The sequence below is a fragment of the Pseudophryne corroboree genome, chromosome 3 (assembly GCF_028390025.1).
Source record: "Pseudophryne corroboree isolate aPseCor3 chromosome 3, aPseCor3.hap2, whole genome shotgun sequence".
In the NCBI taxonomy this organism is placed as follows: domain Eukaryota; kingdom Metazoa; phylum Chordata; class Amphibia; order Anura; family Myobatrachidae; genus Pseudophryne; species Pseudophryne corroboree.
This window is the reverse complement of record NC_086446.1, coordinates 139,637,909-139,664,522: the sequence shown is the minus strand read 5'-3', so window position 1 is coordinate 139,664,522 and position 26,614 is coordinate 139,637,909. Positions and strand designations below refer to the sequence as shown.

The following is a 26,614-nucleotide window of genomic DNA, read 5'->3' as shown; positions in this document are numbered from 1 at the left end:
TATATGTGCTGGATTCAAATGTTTTCCCCCCTTCCTTTCTCAATTGTGCCCATCAGCAGCTATTCTAATGTTGCTGCCAATGGGTGTGACACATTAATTTCTTCTGTGGGGTACACTGGACTCCACAAGGATTCACATTGGGGTGTAGAGTAGGATCTTGATCTGAGGCACCAACAGGCTCAAAGCTTTTGACTGTTCCCAAGATGCTCAGCGCCCCCTCCTCTATAACCTCGCTTCCATGAACAGGGAGCTCAGTTTGTAGTTGGTGCCTTCAGTAGCAGGCCACTTAACAGGGGGATGCCTCAGGCAGCCTATTCTTAGCTATTAATTTTGGCAAGAAAAGAAGAACTTTTTTTATAAGAATCTACAAGGGCTGCAGCAGGCTAGGTCTAATAGACTTCTTTACTGCAGCTCCATCACTCCCAATGGCGCAGTATACTCCCGTGCCCCGGTTGCTGGGTCACTGCAGCGGAGGCTCCGGTTTCTTCCTAAGGTCAGTCACACACACACACCGCCCTCCGGGATCACGAGGCCGCTGATGGGGGCGGGCCGTGTGCGCACTGGCGTGGACACTGATTACTGGGCAGCCGCTCCACTAGCCACCAGGGACAGTTAAGGTTGGGGTTTTTTCTCCTATATTAACCCCATTTTGTACTACCCGCAGTGCATTGTGATAGGTAATGGGGCCTGATTCAGGTTGGATCGCAATCCAACTGCAAAAACTGCTAAGAGCATACGCATCCGCCTGCATTTTCTGCGACACCCCGCAGATAATGCGATCGCCTCTGTCTGTGAATCGGTGAAGGGGGGGGTGGGAGGGGGGTCAACAACACTCCATTTCCAAGTCGGAGATGGAGCGGTGCGGGGGCATGGTTTCAAAATGGGGTCGGCAACGGAGAAACAGGAGGTGTGGTCAGAGCAGCTGCATGACATCACATGGGCCGGACTCTGCCAGTGGAGCCCCAGCGTCATGAGGTAGATTTTGTAGAGGCCGGGGAGGACTTCTGTTCCTGGAAACTAGCTGTGTTGTGCAGCTTTATTCCTCTGCCCCTACCTCTGGCAAGAAAGGACGCACCTCGCACTTTCTTGTTTCTTTGTGACCGAAAGGACTGCATTTGATAATGCGGAGCTTTCTTATGCTTTGAGGGAACATAAGGTAAAAAATTTGATTTTCCAACTGTAGCTGTGCGTGTTAATGCTTTGTCCATCCTAGGGGAGGATTTCCATCGTAACCTATCCGTTGATGGAAAAGGATACGCCATAAGAATCCTTTTGGAAATCTGCAGTCTTTTATCTGGAGATTCCCAAGCTTTTTCACATAACTCGTTCAGCTCGTGTGACCCCCTCAAAGGTTACCTCAGGCTTCTTTCCCTTGTACATATGTACCCTCTTGTCAGGGACAGGGGGTTCCTCTGTGATGTGCAAAACATCTTTTATTGCCATAATCATATATCGAATGGATTTTGCCAATTTTGGCTGTAACTTTGCATCATCGTAATCGACACTGGAGTCAGAATCCATGTCGGTATCTGTGTCAACAATCTGGGATAGTGGGCGCTTATGAGACCCTGACAGTCCCTGCAACATAGGATCAGGCATGGGTTGAGACCCTGACTGTCCCAAAGCTTCAGCCTTGTCTAATCTTTTGTACAATGAGTTTACACTAGCATTTAAAGCATTCCACATATCCATCCAATCAGGTGTCAGCGGAGACACCACATTCATTTGCTCCCGCTCCTCTCTAATATAGCCTTCTTCCTCAGACATGTCGATACACGTGTACCGACACACCACACACACAGGGAATGCTTTTTCTGAAGACAGTTTCCCCACAAGGCCCTTTGGAGAGACAGAGAGAGAGTATGCCAGCACACACCCCAGCGCTATATAACCCAGGAATAACACAATAACTTAATATTTGCCCAGTAGCGCTGCTGTATGTAATTTGCGCCGAATTTTGTGCCCCCCCCTCTTTTCAACCCTCTTCTCTACCGTGGTATAAGCAGGGGAGAGTCCGGGGAGCTTCCTCTCAGCGGTGCTCTGGAGAAAAAATGGCTCTGGTGAGTGCTGAGGGAGAAGCCCCGCCCCCTCGGCGGCGGGCTTCTGTCCCGCTTAAACTGTAAAATTGGCGGGGGCTCATACATATATACAGTGCCCAGCTGTATATATGTTATATTTTTGCCAAAAAGAGGTTTATATTGCTGCCCAGGGTGCCCCCCCTGCGCCCTGCACCCTTACAGTGACCGGAGTATGTGAGGTGTATGGGAGCAATGGCGCACAGCTGCAGTGCTGTGCGTTACCTCAGTGAAGATCATGAACTCTGCGGAGCCCGTCTATCCCCATGGTCCTTACGGAGTCCCCAGCATCCTCTAGGACGTTAGAGAAACTAGGATTTTAATACCTACCGGTAAATCCTTTTCTCTTAGTCTGTAGAGGATGCTGGGCACCCGTCCCAGTGCGTACTGTGTCTGCAGTTATTAAATGGCCCTTAACTCCAGAACATTTATGTGGAGACAACTTTCCTGACTTGACCATCTTCCTTGGACGTTTTCCCCCTGTGTGACTGCTCCCCAGCCTCGGAGGGTTGCATCTGTGGTCCGTAGGATCCAGTGCTGGATCCCGAACCATCGCCCCTCTAGGAGGTGAGAACTGTGCAGCCACCAATGGAGTGAGATTCTGGTCTTGGAAGACAGGATTATCCTCCGGTGCATGTGTAGGTGGGATCCGGACCACTTGTCCAACAGGTCCCACTGGAACACTCTAGCATGGAACCTGCCAAACTGAATGGCCTCGTAGGCCACAACCATCTTCCCCAGCAACCGAATGCATTGATGGATTAACACTCTTGCTGGTTTCAGAATTTGTTTGACCAGACTCTGGATCTCCATAGCCTTTCCCCTGGAAGAAAACCTCTTCTGTGTCCAGTATGACTCCCAAAAACAACTACCGCGTCATTGGGACCAACTGCGATTTTGGCAAGTGTAGGAGCCAACCATGTTGTTGAAGAACTGTCAGGGAGAGTGCAATGTTTTGCACCAACTGGTCCCTGGATCTCACCTTTATCAGGAGATCATCCAAGTACGGGATAATTGTGACTCCTTGCTTGCGAAGGAGAACCATCATTTCCGCCATCACCCTGGTGAAAATCCTCGGAGCCGTGGACAGACCAAACGGCAATGTCTGAAATTGGTAATGACAATCCTGAATTGCAAACCTTAGGTAGCTTGATGCAGTGGCTAAATGGGAACATGTAAGTAGGCATCCTTTATGTCTACCAAAACCATGAAATCTCTTTCCTCCGGACTGGAGATCACTACCCTGAGAGATTCCATCTTGAAATTGAATTTCTTTAGGAAGAAATTGAGGGATTTCAGAATTTAGATTGGTCTGACTGAGCCGTCCGGCTTCGGGACCACGAAGAGGCTTGAATAAAAACCTTCTCCCTGCTGACTAAGGCCGATTTGAACAATCGGTGAGGGGGAACGTCTTGAAACCCCAGTTTGTACCCTTGGGACACTATTTGTAAAACCCACGAGTCCAGGTCCGAATGAATCCAGAACTGACTGAAGAGTTTTAGACGTGCCCCCACTGGTGTGGGCTCCTGCAAGAAAGCCCCAGCGTCACGCAGTGGATTTGGCAGAAGCAGAGGACAATCTCTGCTCCTGCGATCTTGAAGAGGCTACAGACCTCTTCCTTCTCCTTCCTCTACCTGCAAAGAAAGGGGAATCTTAACTTCTTGCATATCTATTGGGCCAAAATGACTGCGGTAGATAATGATGCGTCTTCATCCGTTGAGAGGGAACATAGGGCAAGAAGGTTGGCTTACCTGCGGGAGCTGCCGAGATCAAATTAACTAGGCCGTCGCCAAACAAGGCTTCACCTTCATAGGGAAGAGACTCCCTTTCTTCTTGGAGTCAGCATCAGCATTCCCTTGGTGAATCCACAATGCCCTCCTATCCGAGACTGCCATGAAATTGGCCCGTGAACTCAAGAGTCCTATATCCCTTGCAGTCGTAAGTATGCTGCAGTGTCAACAGGCCAACTAAACCCTCCCCCCTCCTTTTACCCCATCACTTTGTCCAGTCCCTGTTGTCCATACTGTATTGCCATTATTATGCATGTTGCTGTGCTGGCCCTTTTCTGAATGTCCCTGCCACCGCCACCGAAGAGCTGGATAGCCCAGTATGAAAACCACCTGCCGGCCTCACTGACGGTCCGAGTCAAAGGCTCCATTTTTTTTTTAAAGATCCCTCTGCCAAGTTAAGGGGGGCTTAAGGGGGCCCCAGAGATATCAGTGTACTGGGGCCCAAGATTTCTGTTGCTGGCCCTGACCCTCAGGGGCGTATCTACCCCTTGGCCAGGATGTCACTTGCCAGGAGCACCATCCAGGTTTCAGTTGTGGGATTAGAGTTCATACAGTAATTAAATGTTTTCATATTGAGAACTACATCTCCCAGCATATACAGTGTGCTGGGGATGCTAACAAGCTTTATTTAAAAGTTTAAAAAAACATTGCTTTTATAATTGCAATGGTTAAAAAGGGAGAGCTATAAATCAATTTATCAGTGAATGATCGCAGTTTGAGCCGTTACATTTTACTGAACCACCTATCCCTCCACACTCACTACCTGTCCTCAGGATACATTTACCATCCCGGCAGATGGTATACCGGCGGTCATTTGACCGATGTTGGAATCCTGACACCACTTGGGAGACTGGTGCCGGCACACAGACAGCCAACATCCCGAAGGTGAGTATTGGAGGGAGGGTTAGGAGTCGGACCAGGGGAGGTGGTGTAAGGGAAGGCACTAGGAGGGGGGGGTAGCCCTAGCTGCCACCCCCTGAGGGTTAGCCCTATCCGCCACCCCCCCAGAGGGTTAGTATTAGGATTGGGGATCATGTGACCTCTGGAATCCCGAGCGCCGGATGCCATACCCAACCCCCTTTACTTTTTCAGGCATTTCTATCTCTCCTCTCTCTATGGTGTTCCAATTGCCCACTTTCCCTTGTGCTTTACTCTCTCTCTCTCAATCTCTCTCCTTTGTTTAGAGCATCAGTTTCTGTAGTCCACTTATACCCTTATTTTTTCCAGTGTTTCACTAACTCTCTGATGTAATGAGGATGTATGGTCTAGAGGGATCAGTAATGCATTGTACTGTATAGAGGCGTCAGGGATGTAGCGTAGGGAATAGAGGCGTCAGGGATGTAGCGTAGGGAATAGAGGCGTCAGGGATGTGGCGTAGGGAATAGAGGCGTCAGGGATGTGGCGTAGGGAATAGAGGCGTCATGGATGTGGCGTAGGGAATAGAGGCGTCAGGGATGTAGCGTAGGAAATAGAGGCGTCAGGGATGTGGCGTAGGGAATAGAGGCGTCAGGGATGTGGCGTAGGGAATAGAGGCGTCAGGGATGTGGCGTAGGGAATAGAGGCATCAGGGATGTGGCGTAGGGAATAGAGGTGTCAGGGATGTAGCGTAGGGAATATAGGCATCAGGGATGTACTAGCAGGTATATAGAGGTCAGTGTACTGTAAAGAGGGGTCAGTAATGCAGTGATGGTTATAGAAAGGTCAGTGATGTAGTGTAGGGTATAGAGGGGTCAGTTATGTAGTGTGGGGTAAAGAGGGGTCAGTAAAGATACTAAGCTGAAGTACTTAGAACACTTCTTGAATTAAGACACAACCTGCAAGAAAAAGTATGCAATATGGGTGAAAAGGCAAATGTCAGAGGTCTGATACAAGTGACCAGCTCCATACCTTGCACCACATAGCGTTATGTTAAACTGGGATATGTTCTTTTTTGGTGTGTGTGTGTGTGTGTGTGTGTGTGCCAAAGGCTGCCTGCCTTATTGCTCCTCCCCCATCCGGCTCCCAAGCACCTCTGCTGCCCAGTGATCCAGGAGCCTGCTGCTAGGAAGAAGTGGCCGAGCTTCAGCAAGCGAGTCTGGAAACTGGCGGAGGAAGTCATGATAACCAGATAATGGGGAGTGGAGAGCCAGTTCCAAGGTAATACTTTATACAGCTGGTTGAGATCCTGGTCGGTGGATATGGATTCCAAGAAAACCCTGGAGGTGCTTCCTATCAAGGGAGACACTCTCTTTGGAGAAGACCTCAATAAGATTGTAGCTGATCTGGCTACTGCTAAAACAACTTGCCTACCTAGTATGACTCCTACCACGTAGAAGGCTAAAAGTACTTTTCCTTGGCCCTTTCATCCTCCAGGTAAAGCGTACCCATGGTCAGGCATACCCAAAGCAAGCTCATGCTTCCAGACCTGCCAAGCCCAGACTGAAGCAAGCCTGGGCTGCCCGTCAGCCTGCTTCCAAAACGGACAAGCCTGCCGCATGACGGGGCGGGCCTCCCTCTGGGGGATCCCAGGGTGGGGGGCCCGACTTCTAAGTTTGGCATAGAAAGGTATAATTCTAAGATAGAGAATTCTATTTGGAGCTCACCTTGTACTTTGTGAAGAAATAATCAGCATTGTGGCTGAGCAGATACATGTAGTGTGTGGCTGCAAACTGCATGGATCTGCTGCGTTGCAATGCTGATACTTTTTTTTTCAAAGTACCAATAGCTTCATATAATGTTCACAATTTTTATGCAGGATCAAATAGCTCAATGGGTAGGGTGTTTGATTAGAATTCAACAGGTTATAGGTTTGAATCCTTGGTATTGTAGTTTGAGATGTCGGCATCCTATCACCTGGGATATCATACTAAATAAATGGAGTTGATCAATTTTTTTTTTTTTTATTAAACTAGGGACAATTTCCAGATACTTTTATTTATAACTGAGATTGCCCCCTGGAACTTCACATCAGTTGACAACTATGCATGAGTGGGCAGTGCTTGCCCTGGATCTGCCCACCCATTTGTGTGCCATCATAAAAGAAAGCATAACTGACAGTTATCCTGGGCGTACACTACACAATTATCTGTCAGGCTATCTATCCAGTCTGGATGGATGGAATAAAAATCTGGTAATGTATAGGAGCAAATGTCAATTAACCATTTGCTCCCAAACACTAGAAAAGTGGTCAAAAATGGTCATTACACAAATTGGTTAAACCCAAAATTTAACCAATTTGTTTAGGGGACCATTTTTGTCCATTTTCTAGTGTTTGAGAGTAAATCGTTGATGGTCATTTGCTCACATAGATAACCGGATTTCTATTCCAATCAGCCAGTGTTGGAGAGATGGTCTGCCAGATTACATAATGCATACCAGAGCCATAACTAGACTTTTTAGTGCCCTGTGACAGAGAATTATATGCCCCCCCCCCCCCACTATTTTTGCAATATGGACAAAAGGCGCATGCCTCGTGGGGAAGGGGCATAACAAGATTGGTCTCAGAGAAAGCACATGAGATATGAAGATATATCTAGTATACTTGACACTCAATGGTTTGTGGTATTGCCGGGGGGCCCTCCTTAAATGCATATACAGTCACACATGGCTTGCTTGTGCAAATGGCATATCAGCAGTCAGCACTAACTGGTGACATGCCATTTGTACAAGTAAGCCATGTGTGACTAATATATAAACACACTTTATTAAATAACACCTCAAACTACCATACCCAGGATTCAAACCTATAACCTGTTGAATTCTAATCAAACACCCTACCCATTGAGCTACTTGATCCTGCATAAAAATTGTGAACATTATATGAAGCTATTGGTACTTTGCAAAAAAAAATTATTAGCATTGCAACTCAGCAGATCAATGCAGTGTGCAGCCACACACTCCATATATCTGCTCAGCCACAATGCTGATTATTTCTTCACAAAGTACAAGGTGAGCTCCAAATAGAATTCTCTAGCTTAGATTATACCTTTCTATGCAAGGGTAAATAGCTCAATTGTTTGACTGCAATGCCACAGGAAATGGTTTGGATCCAAGACAGTGTGACTGAATAATAAAGAAACCTTAAGATGAGTTCATGAATGTTGTATAAGTATTAGTGAGAGAAGGGGTCAGGAGCATGCTAGGCTGCAAAAAATAAGGTAGGCTGCAAGTGAAAGTAATGATCTCCTATATATTTTCCCAGATCTGTCACTCTGTGTGGCTAACTCTGGGGGAAGTCACAGCAATGGGCGGAGACGGCATCTGCAGGACGATACACCAGTGCCAGCAGCAGACCGTAACAAAGTGACAGATTTGGGAGAATATATAGGAGGTAGGGAGGTGGCCATGGTACATGGCTGACCAAGGGACACTAGCTCATGTACCCCTTTACCACTGAGGCTAGCCACCAAGGATGGACCTGTCACCAGTGCACATGCAATAACCTCTTCTGCTGCCCTCTTTGCAACTCAGATTGCCCAGTGCTCCCCTTCGCTAACAGTCCACAAAGTTTCCCCATCTCACGATCTGCCTCCTCACCGCCACTTTCATCTCTACAGCACACGCGCATATCATACAAGATCCCATCATGCGTACGTAGGTCTGAAATGCCAGAGGGAGGTTGGGGGGAGATTGACATGCGCCAGCAACACCACACAGCTCACTGTGACCACAGTGGAGAGGCGCTGCAACAGGACAATACACCAACCTCGGAGCAAGGAACTGCGTCGGTCAGGAGGAGAACTATTTCAATAGCATAAAAAGGTTAGTGCGTCCCACCCTATGGACACCAGACTCATCAATTCACTGTTGCCAGAGTCTCATACAATGACTCTGAACCTCTAAGCACACTATTTGACTGTCCACACCCTGCTGTGCCTATTACCCATCTCCTCCACCACCCTCAACACTGACCCACACATCATTCACCCACAAAGATACAATAAAGGTAGTTTGGATAAATTAGCTAAATGAAATGGATTTAACCAATTTATCTAAATGACCATTTTTGGATGTTTTCCAGTGTTTGTGAGCAAATGGTCAATTGTCATTTGCTGCCACATATTAGCATAATTTTGTTTCAACTAGAAAAAAAAAATGGACAGATAATCTAAGTGTGGATCCAGTTTAAAGGTCCGTATTCACGGACCGATTTTGGGGAGAGATGTGTGCTGAGCGAACTGCTCAGCACACATCTCTCCCCCCGCTCAGCACAGCGTGATGTGTGCTGAGCGTACGGGGGGTGGGGGGGCGCTCATTTCACCCCCTGTGTAGGGCATTCTGTGTGTATCCAGCTTAACAGGTGTGAGCATCATACAACTACTGACTTGCGAGTAACTATACAGCAGCTCCATACCTTGTGACTTGAAGAAACACCAGTTAACCCCGGGAATGCTGCAGTCAAAGCAACAATTCCTCTTCTTACATTCCGCTGCACTTATTGTGGGGTAGCCGCAATCCCTTCTGCTGTACGGTTCCACATTACATTGTTTCTTGTCACTTCCTGTTGATGCAGTAAGGAAACATCCAGGAATTACAGCAGCTTAGTTTTTTTTTTTTTTTAACTGGTGCAATTTAGCTAGATCACAGGGCAATTTAGCTCCTTTGGTCCTTTTTTAGGACCAGTTAATCAGACAGTTGAGCAAACTGAAAAACAGCTAACAGGAAATTTCCACTTAAATGGTATTTTCTAATCTTATCTGACCATGACTAAGAATAAAGGATACACAAGATAAACTCTTATAGCTATTGACCTTATCCATGTTTAAGCTCCATCAAATCTGTAATCAATAGCACTACATGCTCCCACTCTACCACTGTACTGTATACTCTACCTGTGTTTTTAAGGTAAAAACACCATTTAACCCCAGTGACACTTGAATTAAAGCAGCAGCCTCTATAATAGCATTCTTTAGCATTAATCCCAGGAAATCTGCAATCTTCACGCTCTTTGATAGCCACGCTACATTGCTGTTTACTTGGATGGAGCAGAGAGCACAACATCAGGACATAGGAAATATTACAATGCATGATAAGAAAGGTGTGAGTTCTACAGCAAGGCTCTAACCCTTTGCCAGTGCCAAATACATAGGGCTTAACTCAGATCTGATCACAGCAGCAAATTTATTAGCTAAAACCATGTACACTGCAGGGGGGGGGGGTGTATAATATGTGCAGAGAGAGTTAGATTTTGGTGCGGTGTGTTCAAACTGAAATCTACATTGCAGTGTAAAAACAAAACAGCCAGTATTTACCCTGCACACAAACAATATAACCCACCTAAATCTCTCTGCAAATGTTATATCTGCCCCCCCCCTCCCCCCCCATCCCTGCAGTGCACATGGTTTTGCCCACTAGCTAACAAATTTGCTGCATCTGGGAATTACAGCATCTTAATATTTCTTTTTACAGAGGGTTCAGCAAATTAAATTATTTAGTGAAATACTGTAATCATAACAGTTACAGGGATATTGTAGGTAGATTTATTGTCAGTGGATAAATGAAAAATTAAACCCTTAGGCATAGTTCCCAAATGCTGTCATTGCAATCCAGATTTTAAGGATATCATGCTTGAGCACGGGTGACTTAATTAGAACTTCGGTCAATGTGAATTAACCATTGGACTCAACCATGGTTATCCTTAAAACCCAGGGGTCTATTTAAGATCGATCTTAATCGATGTTGGGCTTCCAGGTTGAAAAAAAAACACACATTTACTAACATTTTAAAATTTATATAAAAAATCATCTGTTCGTAAATGCAGTGCACATGGTTTTGCCCAACTGCTAACAAAAATCCTGCTGCGATCAACTCAGAATTACCCCCCATGGCCCTCATTCCGAGTTGTTCGCTCGCAAGCTGCTTTTAGCAGCATTGCACACGCTAAGCCGCCGCCTACTGGGAGTGAATCTTAGCATCTTAAAATTGCGAACGAAAGATTTGCACTATTGCGATAAGACATCTCTGTGCAGTTTCTGAGTAGCTCGAGACTTACTCTGCCAGTGCGATCAGTTCAGTGCTTGTCGTTCCTGGTTTGACGTCACAAACACACCCAGCGTTCGCCCAGACACTCCTCCGTTTCTCCAGCCATTACCGCGTTTTTCCCAGAAACGGTAGCATTTTTTCCCACACGCCCCTAAAACGGTCTGTTTCCGCCCAGAAACACCCACTTCCTGTCAATCACATTACGATCACCAGAACGATGAAAAAACGGTGAGTAATATTCCTAACTGCATAGCAAATTTACTTGGCGCAGTCGCAGTGCGAACATTGCGCATGCGCATTAAGCGGAAAATCGCTGCGATGCGAAGAAAATTACCGAGCGAACAACTCGGAATGACCACCTATGTGCACTGCAGGGAAGGCAGATTTAACATGTGCAGAGAGAGTTAGATTTGGGTGTGGTGTGTTCAATCTGCAATCTAATTTGCAGTGTAAAAATAAAGCAGTCAGTATTTACCCTGCACAGAAACAAAATAACTCACCCAAATCTAACTCTTTCTGCACATGTTATATCTGCCTCCCCTGCAGTACACATGGTTTTGCCCAACTGCTAACAAAATTCCTGCTGCGATCAACTTGGAATTACCCCCATCGAATTACCCCCATTTTCACACTGCTCGTGTATATAAGACATAGGGCCTAATTCAGTTTGGATCGTAATACGCGTTCCAACCGCAAAAACTATGAAGAGGATTGGGGCATATACGCAGGGTCCATCCTGTGCGCGTGCCTACATTTTCTCCGGGTGCCCCGCAGAAAATGCGAATGCCTCTGCCTGTCAATCAGTAGAGGGCGTACCTTCGCAGGTATATCGCGATCATGAGCCATGTCTCCCATTTTTGTCATTATAGGTGCTCTGTGAGCTGCTGGCCATGCCCCAGCCCCTCTGTCTCCCGTGAATAGACATTGAGGCTTATTCAGACCAGATCGCTTCAATTTATTTTCACCCAACGGGCAATCAGGTCTGCACTGCACAAGCGTATGCGCCACAATGCGTAAGTGCGACGGTCCGGAGATCACAAGAAGATTGACAAGAAGAGGGTGTTTGTGTGGGTTGCAACTGAATGTTTCTAGGGAGTGTCCGGAAAAACACTGGAGGGACCCGGCGTTTTGTGGGAGGATTTGTGACGTCACCTCAATGGCTGAGTAAGTGCTGAGCTGTGCAGCTCTTGTGCACATGTGATCACACACCTGCACAGCAAATTTTCCCTTCCGCTGTAGGCGGCAACTACCTGATTACAGGGATGCAAAAAACACACCCTAGCGATCAGGTCTGAATTACCCACAATGTGCATATTTGCAGAGCAACAAGCTACAGGGAGCCTTCCACCCCCCCCCTTCCCCATGACTATGGGACACTGCGGCCCCCACAGGGGGGGGGGGTTGTTAGCTGGACATTCCCAAAAAAAGTGACTGTCCTGCAAAAATTGGTATAGTTGGGAGGTATGTTCAAATACATTTATTGTTTTGCATGCGGGGTAAATACTGGCTTCTTTGACATTTAGCCACAAATGCTGCACAGCTGAATTACAGTATTACACTGCAATTAACAGTTATGCTAGGACATTCCCCCTCCCAAATCTACCTCTCTCTGCATGTTACATCTGTCCCACAGTGGCGTGCGGTGAGGTCAGTGGCTAGTGAGGCACTACAGCCATAATTTCCGCCGAATCCTGCCGATGACCCTTAGCCAATGCCCGCTACTGCCTCTGAGCCGATACCCGCTGCCACCGTCAATGGCTTACAAACTCTCCCACAATCAACTGACCCAGCCCTCCACCACTAATTTCTATCTCAGTCCGATGCCGCCAATGCCCGCTGCCTGCCTGCTCATTGTTCTTGTTATATATTATACATTTTTAAAGAAAAAAAAATGAGTGTTTGGGACTGGGAAGGGTGAGGGAGGAGGACATGAATGCACTTTTGTTGTCCAGGGCTTCCATTAACTTAAAGGAGAAGGGTCTGAATGGGTTAAAAAAAATGCGTGAGGTCCCCCCTCCTTAGTATAACCAGCCTCGGGCTCTTTGAGCTGGTCCTGGTTATTTAAATACTGGGGGGAAAATTGGACAGGGGTTCCCCGTATTTAGACAACCAGCACCGGGCTCTTAGAACGGTCCAGGTTCCAAAAATACGTGGGACAAAAGATGTAGGGGTCCCCCATATTTTTAAAACCAGCACCGGGCTCCACTAGCCAGAGAGATAATGCCACAGACGGGGGACACTTTTATGTAGGTCCCTGCGGCCCTGGCATTACCCCTCCAACTAGTCACCCCTGGCCGGGGTTCCCTGGAGGAGTGGGGACCCCTTAAATCAAGAGGTTCCTCCCCTCGAGGCACCCAAGGGCCAGAGGTGAAGCCCGAGGCTGTCCCCAGCACCCCTGGGTGGTGGGTGCCGGGCTGATAGCCATGTGTGTAAAAAAAGAATATTGTTTTTGTTGTTGTGGAACTACAAGGCCCAGCAAGCCTCCCCCGCTTGCTGGTACTTGGAGAACCTCAAGTACCAGCAGGCGGGGAAATAACGGGCTTGCTGGTACCTGTAGTTCTACAACAACAAAAAATACCCAAATAAAAACACAAACACACACACCGTGACAGTAAAATTATTGAGACAGGCTGTAGCATGTGGGTGCATGTAACCCTATAAAAGTGATGGATTGGGTGACTATTACAATACCCACTGTTGCTGTCTGAAAAATTATGGATTTATAGATTGCTCTGCCGAGACATGTTTTTTTCTAAAATGCACCACAGGTATGGATGGATAGTATACTTGACGACACAGAGGTAGGTAGAGCAGTGGCCTACTGTACCGTACTGCTATATATTATATTATTTATTATTATTATTATTATCCTTTATTTATATGGCGCCACAAGGGTTCCGCAGTGCCCAATTACAGAGTACATAAACAAATAATCAAACAGGAAAACAGCAATTTACAGTTGACAACAATATAGGACAAGTACAGGGTAAATAAACATAGCTACATCAGCAGATGACACTGGAATAAGTATCAGGTGGCAGAAGACTGCTGGATTTGGTGCAGCTGAAGATTATTAAAGTAAGAAAAGAGTAAGCACATGAGGGAAGAGGGCCCTGCTCGTGAGAGCTTACATTCTAAAAGGGAGGGGTAGACAGACAGGGGTGAGACAGATGGGGTACATAGAGAGCGTGGAACAGAGGTTTAGGATGAGATTTGGCTGGGTTTGGTGAAGAAGTGGGTCTTGAGAGCCCGTTTGAAGTTTTGTAGAGAGGTGGAGAGTCTGAGGGGGAGAGATAGGGAATTCCAGAGAAGTGGTGCAGCACGTGAAAAATCTTGGAGGTAGGAGTGGGAGGAAGTAATCCGTAGGCAGGAGTCGGTGTGCATTAGCAGAGCGAAGAGGGCGGGTGGGAGTGTAAAGCGAGATAAGATCAGAGATGTAGATGGGAGAGGAGTGGGTGAGGGCTTTGTAAGCAAGTGTGAGAAGCTTGAAATGGATTCTGAAAGGGAAGGGGAGCCAGTGAAGAACTAGTAAGAGAGGAGAGGTGGACGTAGTGCGTTTGGTGAGGAAAATGAGCCGGGAAGCAGCATTGAGGATAGATTGGAGTGGAGAGAGGTATTTGTCAGGAATGCCAGTCAGGAAGAGATTACAGCAGTCCAGTCTGGAGATGACCAGTGAGTGGATAAGAGTCTTAGTAGCATCCTGGGTCAGAAAGGGTCTGATCCTGGAAATATTTTTTAGATGAAAACGGCAGGTTTGTGAGAGGTGCTGAATGTGTGGTTTGAAGGAGAGGGAGGAGTCAAGGATTACTCCAAGACAGCGCACTTGGGGGGTAGAGGAGATAGTAGTGCCATCAATAGATAATGAGATTGTAGGAGGTGAGGTTATGCGGGAGGGAGGTAGGATGATCAGCTCGGTCTTAGACATGTTAAGTTTAAGAAAGCGCTGGGACATCCAGGAAGAGATAGCAGAGAGACAGTTGGAGATACGAGTGAGGAGAGTAGGGGAGAGGTCTGGAGAGGAAAGATAGATTTGAGTGTCATCAGCATAGAGATGATATTGGAAACCAAAAGAACTAATGAGCTTACCTAGTGAGGACGTATAGAGAGAGAAGAGAAGAGGACCAAGGACAGAACCTTGGGGTACCCCTACAGTTAGTGGAAGTGAGGGGGAGGTGGAGTCATGAGAGGAGACAGAGAATGAACGGTCAGAAAGTTAGGACGACAACCAAGAGAGGGCTGTGTTACGCAGACCAATGGAGTGAAGGATTTGCAGTAGGAGAGGATGGTCCACAGTGTCAAAAGCAGCAGAGAGATCAAGTAGAATAAGTAGAGAGTAGTGTCCCTTAGATTTAGCAGCATGGAGGTCATTGCATACTTTTGTAAGGGCAGTTTCAGTGGAGTGGAGAGGACGGAAGCCAGACTGGAATGGGTCAAGCAGTGAGTGTGAGGAAAGAAAGGAAGTAAGGCGGTTGTAGACAATACGCTCAAGGAGTTTGGAGGCAAAAGGGAGGAGAGAGATGGGTCGGTAGTTGGAGAGAGTGTTTGGATCAAGGGTAGGTTTTTTAAGAATAGGAGAGATGAGAGCGTGCTTGAAGGCAGAGGGGACAGTGCCTGATGAGAGGGAGAGATTGAGAAGGTGGGAAAGATGGGAAAAAGCAGAAGAAGAGAGGTGGCAAAGGAGGCGGGAGGGGATTGGGTCAAGTGGGGAGGTGGTGAGGGGACAGGAACGAATGAGGGCCATGACTTCCTCTCCAGATGCATGGGAGAAAGATGACAGAGTTGGTGCGAGGGATGGGGAGGGTTGGTAAGGGTTGGGAGAAGGCTGGTTACTGATAGTCTGGTGTGATGTGATGTCCTGACGTATGGAGTCAATTTTGGATGTGAAGTAAGTGGCAAAGTCAAGAGCAGAGAGTGAGGAAGGGAGACGAGGTGGAGGTGGGCAGAGGAGTGAGTTGAGAGTGGCAAAGAGGCGCCGGGGGTTGGAAGACTGGGAGGAGATGAGGTTCTTGAAGTATGACTGTTTAGCAAGAGAAAGGGCAGCACTGAAGGATGAGAGCATAAGTTTGAAATGGAGGAAGTCTGCCTTAGAGCGTGATTTCCTCCAGTGTCGCTCAGCCGTACGTGAGCATTTTTGCAGATATCTGGTGCATTTGGTGTGCCAGGGTTGAGGTGTTAATTTGTGAGGGTGAATAGTGGTTGGTGGAGCAACAGAGTCAAGAGCAGAAGTAAGGGAAGCATTGTATGTGGAAGTGGCTTGTTCAGGGCATGAGAGAGAGAGAATAGGAGAGAGAAGTGAGTCAAACAGGGAGGAAAGGAATGTGGTGTCAATAGCTTCAATGTTACGCTTAGTGATGGTAGCCTTAGGAGGTAGAGATGGGGAAGTCGAGAGAGATAGGTTGAAGGAGAGCAGGTGGTGGTCAGAGAGGGGAAATGGGGAGTTGGAAAAATCAGAAATATCACAGCGGTGAGTGAAGACCAGATCCAGTGAGCTCCCATTCACATGGGAGGGTGAGGAGGTCCACTGGGAGAGACCAAGTGAAGAGGTGAGGTTAAGGAGTTTAGAGGCAGGGGATTGTGTGGGGATGTCAATAGGGATGTTGAAATCGCCTAGGATAATGGTGGGAATGTCAGAAGAGAGGAAGTGAGGAAGCCAGGAAGCAAAGTTGTCGATTAATTTGGAAGCAGTGCCAGGGGGGCGGTAAATGACAGCTACTCTAAGATAAACTGGTTGGAAGAGGCATATGGCGTGGACCTCAAATGTAAAGAATATAAGGGATGGTTCTGGTGGTATGAGTTGGTAGGAGTAACTAGAAGGTAAAAGGACCCCAACACCACCCCCATGGCGACCCCCAGGTCGGGGTGTGTGTGTGAATGTAAGGCCCCCAGCAGAGAGAGCAGCAGCAGAAGTAGTGTCAGAGGGCGTAATCCAAGTTTCAGTAATGGCTAGTAGGTGTAGGGAGTTGGAAATGAAAAGGTCATGAGTGGGGACCAGTTTGTTATAAACAGATCTGGCATTCCAGAGGGCACAGGATAGGGGGTATGAGTTTGTGGGAGAGATGTGAATTAGATTTTCAGGGTTGCTGTAGCGATGAGGTGGGATTAACTTTGAGGGCAGGGATGATGAGAGAGTAGTGATGGTACGGGTGCCTGAGCTAGGAGGGGAAACTGCAGGAGGTGGGCAGGGAGGGAGGTCAGTGTGATGTGGATGGGGGTGTGGGGAGGTGACAGGGAAGGGAGAGAGGGAGCAGGGCTGAGTTGTGGGGTAGCAGGACCATGGGGCAGAGGTGAATGAAAGTGGGGTAACAGGAAAGGTGGGGGAAGGAAACAGAGGGATGGAGGGGAGACAGAGGAGGGGAGAGAGGAGGAGGTGGAGGAGACTAGGGGGGAAGGCTAAAGATACATTATTAGGTAGACACTTAGTGATGTGGGGAGTATAAGAAAACCTTGACATAGTGTTAAGTAGGTAAATAGGTTGAGGGAAAGTGGAAGTAGGAGAGGAGACTGTAAGGCAATCCGAGCAGAAGAATTGCAGAAATGCAGGTGAGAAAAGCTGTGTAGGCTCAAGGGGTGTAGATTTAGTATGAAATGAGTCAAAAGCGTAGATAAAGTGGGTGCAGAAAAGTATTTGGAGTGTAAGAAATGAAAGGATTGTGAGAGGTTTAAGAAGCAATGGTAATTATGTTAGATGTTTTAAGTGTTTGCAGGTAAAATTGCATTGGTGCAGCTGTGCTTAAAAAACAAAATTACAATAATACAGATACAGGCATTTGTAGGTGAAATGGATGGTTTATGAAATGTCCAAGTAAGGTAGTTCTGTGCTATGTAATCAGATGCAACAATCAGGAGGTGAGTGATCTGAGGAGTAAGTGACTCACATTTGTTATTAGTTCTTCAGTTTTCTTTGTTTTGTTAGATTGGTGTGCTTCTGTTTTCCTTCTTTTTCACTTCGATTGAACGCTGATTGAACACTGCTGTTATGTGTCAATTTTATCACGGTTTGATAAAAATGCACGCTTAGATCAATAAATGCACAGCCAAATGGCTTTGCACAGCCTACACCATTGGACTTAAGTAGAAGACTATTACAAGTGAAACCAATAATTGAAATCTGTAACCACACCCCACCCCCTCAAATGCCAGGCAATAAATTACCTTAAAAACAACAACCAGGCATTCCACAAAGACTAAACTGGGTCTATATCATTCAAAACTTTAAAAAAGTACTTCAAAATCACATACTATGCAATAATGTTTCAATTTGCATTACCCAGCAGAATTAGCTTTGCATATATAGATATAGTGCAGCAGAATATATTGGTGGTTGTAGTCAATTGTAATTACCTGTAGGTGACAAGAAGAGAAGAAACGTCAATTCACAATCGATATCAGCTGAAGATAAATTAATGCTGATTGAACACTGCTGTTATGTGTCAATTTTATCACGCTTTGATAAAAATGCATGCTTAGATCAATAAATGCACAGCCAAACGGCTTTGCACAGCCTACACCATTGGACTTAAGTAGAAGACTATTACAAGTGAAACCAATAATTGAAATCTGTAACCACACCCCACCCCCTCAAATGCCAGGCAATAAATTACCTTAAAAACAACAACCAGGCATTCCACAAAGATTAAACTGGGTCTATATCATTCAAAACTTTAAAAAAGTACTTCAAAATCACATACTATGCAATAATGTTTCAATTTGCATTACCCAGCAGAATTAGCTTTGCATATATAGATATAGTGCAGCAGAATATATTGGTGGTTGTAGTCAATTGTAATTACTCAGCAGAATTAGCTTTGCATATATAGATATAGTGCAGCAGAATATATTGGTGGTTGTAGTCAATTGTAATTACCCAGCAGAATTAGCTTTGCAAATATAGATATAGTGCAGCAGAATATATTGGTGGTTTTAGTCAGTTGTAATTACCCAGCAGAATTAGCTTTGCATATATATAGTGCAGCAGAATATATTGGTGGTTGTAGTCAAATTAAGCAGACGGGAGAAGTCAGGATAGTGCGCAAGGGCATAGAAGGGAGCGGCTCAAGAAAAGAGAAGTGGAAACAGACAGCAAACTAGGCTGGAGAGAGACCTGAGACAAAGAGATCTGAATTATACGAGAGCCGACCAGGGGAAAAACAAATTATGCAGTCAAGTTTCCCACATTTGGAAAAATCACAGGAGCAGCACACCCAGAGTGCAATGAGTGAGCCTTGCCCTGGGAGAAGCACCTTCATGATCATAGTATATCACCTGGCAGGTAAGTAGGAGTTGGGCTAGAGCTGGGGAGGGTCGCTGCTCGGGCACCCCCCTGTCAAGTGAAGGAGATCCAACTGAGGCAGCACAAGGAATCTCTCGAAAGAAGAACAAGGCTAGAGGAAGATCTGAGACAAATAAATCTGACTTTTACCAGAGCTGACCAGAGGAAAGAACAAACACAGTCCCCCACTACCACAAATAATGCAGTCGAGTTTCCCACATTTGGGGAAATCATACGGGTCAGCATACCCAGAATACAATGAATGAACCTCACCCTGGGAGAACAATCTTCATGACCATGGTATCTCCTATGCAAAATAAGTATGATTTGGGATAGGGCTTGGGAGGGCCGCTGCTCAGGCACATCTCTGTCAAGTAAAGGAGATTCAACTGAGGCAGCACAAGGGAACTCTCATCTGGGGACAACAACTGCAGGGAGAACACATATTTTCAGATGAACATGGGAGGGCAGAAGGCTACCTAATACTGAAGCACCCCCAAACAACAAACCAAATGCAACAACTAGTGCAAGCATTCCTGGGGGAAGGCCTGCAGCAGATGGATTTGCATATGGTGATGTCATCCAAGCAGTGGGTCAAAGTTGGCTTCAACCCTCGTCTGCATATGAAAAGAGAAAAGGGGCGTGCAGGGCATGGCAGCATTTTTCGGCGCTTGGATGACCCCTAGTTCGCATTAAACACCTCCACCCTCCTTCGGTGTGGGGCTCATGTTGGCTATGCCCCAGCCCCGAAGCATTCAAGCTGATTTCTTGCAGCAGCTGGGCACTGTAACAGCTCCAGAGCTGCTCTGTAAGGCAAATAAAAGGGTGTGGGACCTGCAGCACTACCTGTAGTTCGCATTGTGCGTTGGAAGGCACAAAGTAAGCAGACGGGAGAAGTCAGGATAGTGCGCAAGGGCATAGAAGGGAGCAGCTCAAGAAAAGAGAAGTGGAAACAGACAGCAAACTAGGCTGGAGAGAGACCTGAGACAAAGAGATCTGAATTATACGAGAGCCGACCAGGGGAAACACAAATTATGCAGGCAAGTTTCCCACATTTGGGGAAATCGCAGGAGCAGCACACCCAGAGTGCAATGGGTGAGCCTTGCCCTGGGAGAAGCACCTTCGTGATTATAGTATCTCACCTGGCAGGTTAGTAGGAGTTGGGCTAGAGCTGGGGAGGGTCGCTGCTCGGGCACCCCCCTGTCAAGTGAAGGAGATCCAACTGAGGCAGCACAAGGGAACTCTCGAAATAAGAACAAGGCTAGAGGAAGATCTGAGACAAAGAAATCTGACTTTTACCAGAGCTGACATCACATCACACCAGACTATCAGTAACCAGCCTTCTCCCATCCCTTACCAACCCTCCCCATCCCTCGCACCAACTCTGTCATCTTTCTCCCATGCATCTGGAGAGGAAGTCATGGCCCTCATTCGTTCCTGTCCCCTCACCACCTCCCCACTTGACCCTATCCCCTCCCGCCTCCTCTGCCACATCTCTTCTTCTGCTTGTTCCCATCTTTCCCACCTTCTCAATCTCTCCCTCTCATCAGGCACTGTCCCCTCTGCCTTCAACCACGCTCTCATCTCTCCTATTCTTAAAAAACCTACCCTTGATCCAAACACTCTCTCCAACTACCGACCCATCTCTCTTCTCCCTTTTGCCTCCAAACTCCTTGAGCGTATTGTCTACAACCGCCTTACTTCCTTTCTTTCCTCACACTCACTGCTTGACCCATTCCAGTCTGGCTTCCGTCCTCTCCACTCCACTGAAACTGCCCTTACAAAAGTATGCAATGACCTCCATGCTGCTAAATCTAAGGGACACTACTCTCTACTTATTCTACTTGATCTCTCTGCTGCTTTTGACACTGTGGACCATCCTCTCCTACTGCAAATCCTTCACTCCATTGGTCTGCGTAACACTGCCCTCTCTTGGTTGTCGTCCTACCTTTCTGACCGTTCATTCTCTGTCTCCTCTCATGACTCCACCTCCCCCTCACTTCCACTAACTGTAGGGGTACCCCAAGGTTCTGTCCTTGGTCCTCTTCTCTCTCTATACGTCCTCACTAGGTAAGCTCATTAGTTCTTTTGGTTTCCAATATCATCTCTATGCTGATGACACTCAAATCTATCTTTCCTCTCCAGACCTCTCCCCTACTCTCCTCACTCGTATCTCCAACTGTCTCTCTGCTATCTCTTCCTGGATGTCCCAGCGCTTTCTTAAACTTAACATGTCTAAGATCGAGCTGATCATCTTCCCTCCCTCCCGCATAACCTCACCTCCTACAATCTCATTATCTATTGATGGCACTACTATCTCCTCTACCCCCCAAGTGCGCTGTCTTGGAGTAATCCTTGACTCCTCCCTCTCCTTCAAACCACACATTCAGCACCTCTTACAAACCTGCCGTTTTCATCTAAAAAATATTTCCAGGATCAGACCCTTTCTGACCCAGGATGCTACTAAGACTCTTATCCACTCACTGGTCATCTCCAGACTGGACTACTGTAATCTCCTCCTGACTGGCATTCCTGACAAATACCTCTCTCCACTCCAATATATCGTCAATGCTGCTGCCCGGCTCATTTTCCTCACCAAATGCACTACGTCCACCTCTCCTCTCTTACTAGTCCTTCCCTGGCTCCCCTTCCCTTTCAGAATCCATTTCAAGCTTCTCACACTTGCTTACAAAGCCCCTAACCACTCCTCTCCCATCTACATCTCTGATCTTATCTCGCTTTACACTCCCACCCGTCCTCTTCGCTCTGCTAATGCACGCCGACTCTCCTGCCTACGGATTACTTCCTCCCACTCCTACCTCCAAGATTTTTCACGTGCTGCACCACTTCTCTGGAATTCCCTACCTCTCCCCCTCAGACTCTCCACCTCTCTACAAAACTTCAAATGGGCTCTCAAGACCCACTTCTTCACCAAACCCAGCCAAATCTCATCCTAAACCTCTGTTCCACGCTCTCTATGTACCCCATCTGTCTCACCCCTGTCTGTCTACCCCTCCCCTTTAGAATGTAAGCTCTCACGAGCAGGGCCCTCTTCCCTCATGTGCTTACTCTTTTCTTACTTTAATAATCTTCAGCTGCACCAAATCCAGCAGTCTTCTGCCACCTGATACTTATTCCAGTGTCATCTGCTGATGTAGCTATGTTTATTTACCCTGTACTTGTCCTATATTGTCATCAACTGTAAGTTGCTGTTTTCCTGTTTGATTATTTGTTTATGTACTCTGTAATTGGGTGCTGCGGAACCCTTGTGGCGCCATATAAATAAAGGATAATAATAATAATAAATAATATAATATATAGCAGTACGGTACAGTAGGCCACTGCTCTACCTACCTCTGTGTCATCAAGTATACTATCCATCCATACCTGTGGTGCATTTTAGAAAAAAAACATATCTCGGCAGAGCAATCTATAAATCCATCATTTTTCAGACAGCAACAGTGGGTATTGTAATAGTCACCCAATCCATCACTTTTATAGGGTTACATGCATCCACATGCTACAGCCTGTCTCAATAATTTTACTGTCACGGTGTGTGTGTTTGTGTTTTTATTTGGGTATTTTTTTGTTGTTGTAGAACTACAGGTACCAGCGAGCCCGTTATTTCCCCGCCTGCTGGTACTTGAGGTTCTCCAAGTACCAGCAAGTGGGGGAGGCTTGCTGGGCCTTGTACTTCCACAACAAAAAAACAATGTTCTTTTTTTACACTTATGGCTATCAGCCCGGCACCCACCACCCAGGGGTGCTGGGGACAGCCTCGGGCTTCACCCCTGGCCCTTGGGTGCCTCGAGGGGAGGAACCTCTTGATTTAAGGGGTCCCCACTCCTCCAGGGAACCCCGGCCAGGGGTGACTAGTTGGAGGGGTAATGCCAGGGCCGCAGGGACCTACATAAAAGTGTCCCCCGTCTGTGGCATTATCTCTCTGGCTAGTGGAGCCCGGTGCTGGTTTTAAAAATATGGGGGACCCCTACATCTTTTGTCCCACGTATTTTTGGAACCAGGACCCGTCTAAGAGCCCGGTGCTGGTTGTCTAAATACGGGGAACCTCTGTCCATTTTTCCCCCCAGTATTTAAATAACCAGGACCGGCTCAAAGAGGCTGGTTATACTAAGGAGGGGGGACCTCACACATTTTTTTTTAACCCATTCAGACCCTTCTCCTTTAAGTTAATGGAAGCCCTGGACAACAAAAGTGCATTCATGTCCTCCTCCCTCACCCTTCCCAGTCCCAAACACTCATTTTTTTTTTCTTTAAAAATTTACAATATATCACGAGAACAATGAGCAGGGCATTGGCGGCATCGGACTGAGATAGAAATTAGTGGTGGAGGGCTGGGTCAGTTGATTGTGGGAGAGTTTGTAAGCCATTGGCGGTGGCAGTGGGTATCGGCTCAGAGGCAGTAGCGGGCATTGGCTAAGGGTCATCGGCAGAATTCAGCGGACATTATGGCTGTAGTGCCTCACTAGCCACTGACCTCACCGCACGCCACTGTGGGACAGATGTAACATGCAGAGAGAGGTAGATTTTGGGAGAAGGAATGTCCTAGCATAACTGTTAATTGCAGTGTAATACTGTAATTCAACTGTGCAGCATTTGTGGCTAAATGTCAAAGAAGCCAGTATTTACCCTGCATGCAAAACAATAAATGTATTTGCACATACCTCCCAACTAACCCAATTTTTGCAGGACAGTCACTTTTTTGGGAATGTCCAGCTAACCCAAACAACCCCCCCCCCCCCCAGTGTCCCATAGTCATGGGGAAGGGGGGGGTGGAAGGCTCCCTGTAGCTTGTTGCTCTGCAAATATGCACATTGTGGGTAATTCAGACCTGATCGCTAGGGTGTGTTTTTTGCATCCCTGTGCTCAGGTAGTTGACGCCTACAGCGGAAGGGAAAATTTGCTGTGCAGGTGTGTGATCACATGTGCACAAGAGCTGCACAGCTCAGCACTTACTCAGCCATTGAGGTGACGTCACAAATCCTCCCACAAAACGCCGGGTCCCTCCAGTGTTTTTCCGGACACTCCCTAGAAACATTCAGTTGCCACCCACACAAACACCCTCTTCTTCTCAATCTTCTTGTGATCTCCGGACCGTCGCACCTACGCATTGTGGCGCATACGCATGTGCAGTGCAGACCTGATTGCCCGCTGGGTGAAAATAAATTGAAGCGATCTGGTCTGAATAAGCCACAATGTCTATTCACGGGAGACAGAGGGGCTGGGGCATGGTCAGCAGCTCACAGAGCACCTATAATGACAAAAATGGGAGACATGGCTCATGATCGCGATATACCTGCGAAGGTACGCCCTCTACTGATTGACAGGCAGAGGCATTCGCATTTTCTGCGGGGCACCCGGAGAAAATGTAGGCACATGCACAGGATGGACCCTGCGTATATGCCCCCATCCTCTTCATAGTTTTTGCGGTTGGAACGAGCAGTGTGAAAACATCAATCGATGGGGGTAATTCCAAGTTGATCGCAGCAGGAATTTTGTTAGCAGTTGGGCAAAACCATGTGTACTGCAGGGGAGGCAGATATAACATGTGCTGAAAGAGTTAGATTTGGGTGAGTTAATTTGTTTCTGTGCATGGTAAATACTGACTGCTTTATTTTTACACTGCAAATCAGATTGCAGATTGAACACACCACACCCAAATCTAACTCTGGTGGTCATTCCGAGTTGTTCGCTCGGTAATTTTCTTCGCATCGCAGCGATTTTCCGATTATTGCGCATGCGCAATGTTCGCACTGTGACTGCGCCAAGTAAATTTGCTATACAGTTAGGAATTTTACTCACGGCATTACGAGGTTTTTTCTTCGTTCTGGTGATCGGAGTGTGATTGACAGGAAGTGGGTGTTTCTGGGCGGAAACTGGTCATTTTATGGGCGTGTGGGAAAAAACGCTACCGTTTCTGGGAAAAACGCGGGAGTGGCTGGAGAAACGGAGGAGTGTCTGGGCGAACGCTGGGTGTGTTTGTGACGTCAAACCAGGAACGACAAGCACTGAACTGATCGCACTGGCAGAGTAAGTCTCGAGCTATTCAGAAACTGCACAGAGATGTCTTTTCGCAATATTGCGAATCTTTCTTTCGCAATTTTAAGATGCTAAGATTCACTCCCAGTAGGCGGCGGCTTAGCGTGTGCAATGATGCTAAAAGCAGCTTGCGAGCGATCAACTCGGAATGAGGGCCTCTCTCTGCACATGTTAAATCTGCCTTCCCTGCAGTGCACATGGGGGGTAATTCTGAGTTGATCGCAGCAGGATTTTTGTTAGCAGTTGGGCAAAACCATGTGCACTGCATTTACGAACAGATGATTTTTTATATAAATTTTAAAATGTTAGTAAATGTGTGTTTTTTTCAACCTGGAAGCCCAACATCGATTAAGATCGATCTTAAATAGACCCCTGGGTTTTAAGGATAACCATGGTTGAGTCCAATGGTTAATTCACATTGACCGAAGTTCTAATTAAGTAGTGATGTGCACCGGAAATTTTTCGGGTTTTGTGTTTTGGTTTTGGGTTCGGTTCCGCGGCCGTGTTTTGGGTTCGGACGCGTTTTGGCAAAACCTCACCGAAATTTTTTTGTCGGATTCGGGTGTGTTTTGGATTCGGGTGTTTTTTTCAAAAAACCCTAAAAAACAGCTTAAATCATAGAATTTGGGGGTCATTTTGATCCCATAGTATTATTAACCTCAATAACCATAATTTCCACTCATTTTCAGTCTTTTTTGAACACCTCACACCTCACAATATTATTTTAATTGGTATTTGGTACCGAGGACACAGTACCTCAATCAAGTCTATAGTTGGCTCTGAAATCAGCATTAAACTGGATCCACACTTAGATTATCTGTCCATTTATTTTTTCTAGTTGAAACAAAATTATGCTAATATGTGGCAGCAAATGACAATTGACCATTTGCTCCCAAACACTGGAAAACATCCAAAAATGGTCATTTAGATAAATTGGTTAAATCCATTTCATTTAGCTAATTTATCCAAACTACCTTTATTGTATCTTTGTGGGTGAATGATGTGTGGGTCAGTGTTGAGGGTGGTGGAGGAGATGGGTAATAGGCACAGCAGGGTGTGGACAGTCAAATAGTGTGCTTAGAGGTGCAGATAAATAGGGATATCTAATAATTCACCCACTATTCTATAGAATTATTAGATATCCCTATTTATCTGCATTACTCACCTAACACTCAGCATTTATCTACATGCTGATGCTATTCATAGCACTTAGCTTGCAAGTATTTTACCCATAAGGAGACACATTAGATGTTCCCTCTCTTTTCATTAAAGACGTCCCCAGCAACCATACTGTACTATACTATAACAGGAATAATTACTGTGGGGGATTATACCATTTGATCTGGAATAAAGGGAAAATATTGTGGAAAGAGTGCTGTAAGTGTATGATATGTAGAACTATTGCCAAGTTCTGACATTTGTCAAGTGAATTACTAATATACATTCAACTAATATTACATAGT

The 26,614-nt window shown here is 46.5% G+C and overlaps 3 non-coding genes across 3 annotated transcripts; all 3 read right to left on the bottom strand.

Annotated features, from left to right (window-relative positions):
- Positions 1-18,939: 18,939 nt before the first annotated feature.
- LOC134899621 (U1 spliceosomal RNA) lies at positions 18,940-19,102 on the bottom strand. The gene has a single exon (XR_010173274.1). It is a non-coding gene; the product is annotated as a U1 spliceosomal RNA (small nuclear RNA).
- A 152-nt stretch (positions 19,103-19,254) lies between these two features.
- LOC134899018 (U1 spliceosomal RNA) lies at positions 19,255-19,418 on the bottom strand. Its single transcript, XR_010172705.1, has one exon. It is a non-coding gene; the product is annotated as a U1 spliceosomal RNA (small nuclear RNA).
- Positions 19,419-20,088: 670 nt separating this feature from the next.
- Positions 20,089-20,251, bottom strand: LOC134899474 (U1 spliceosomal RNA). The gene has a single exon (XR_010173147.1). It is a non-coding gene; the product is annotated as a U1 spliceosomal RNA (small nuclear RNA).
- Between the last annotated feature and the right edge of the window lie 6,363 nt (positions 20,252-26,614).